Here is a 572-nt window from a genome sequence, read left to right as displayed (position 1 = left end):
TAGGCAATGCCTATGCAGCAAGTTTATTTGTGTCCAGGGTTCCAATAGATACCTTTAGATTATAAGGATTGACGTCAGTGCACATTACGTAAGCTATATGATAAGGGGAACAGAAAGTTGCAAAAAGCACAGAAAGTTGCAAAAAGCAAATGTCAGCAGAGGGGGTACAGAATCGCGGGTCATAAAAGGTAAGCAGGTGATGTACTTTATCATTGTTAACAGAACATGTGGTCACAAGGATAACAACCTAGAAATGTCACAGGCTAAGCCATAAATCTTTATCTGAGTATAGGAATATCATCTGGTCCTCAAAAGGCTATACTTAACTTGGTAAAGAGAGTCATAAAACCCACTCCTCAGCAGGAACCGAAAGAGCACACACATCCATTACCCAGGGTCACTGTAGTCAGAAATAGAGGCTGACGTTATTCTTATTCTCTCCGTTCCTACCTCCCCATAGCTCGACTGCCTCCAGCAGGAAACTGTGTCCGGGATCAAGCTCCCGCACAGTGAGGCCCAGCATTGGGGGGGCTTCACACGGGAGCATTCCCCACAGCCTTGCCCAGTTTGCC

This window comes from Cebus imitator, unplaced genomic scaffold (genome assembly GCF_001604975.1).
Source record: "Cebus imitator isolate Cc_AM_T3 unplaced genomic scaffold, Cebus_imitator-1.0 Scaffold384, whole genome shotgun sequence".
Taxonomy (NCBI): domain Eukaryota; kingdom Metazoa; phylum Chordata; class Mammalia; order Primates; family Cebidae; genus Cebus; species Cebus imitator.
The sequence above is the reverse complement of the archived record's forward strand: the minus strand, read 5'-3'. Positions refer to the sequence as shown.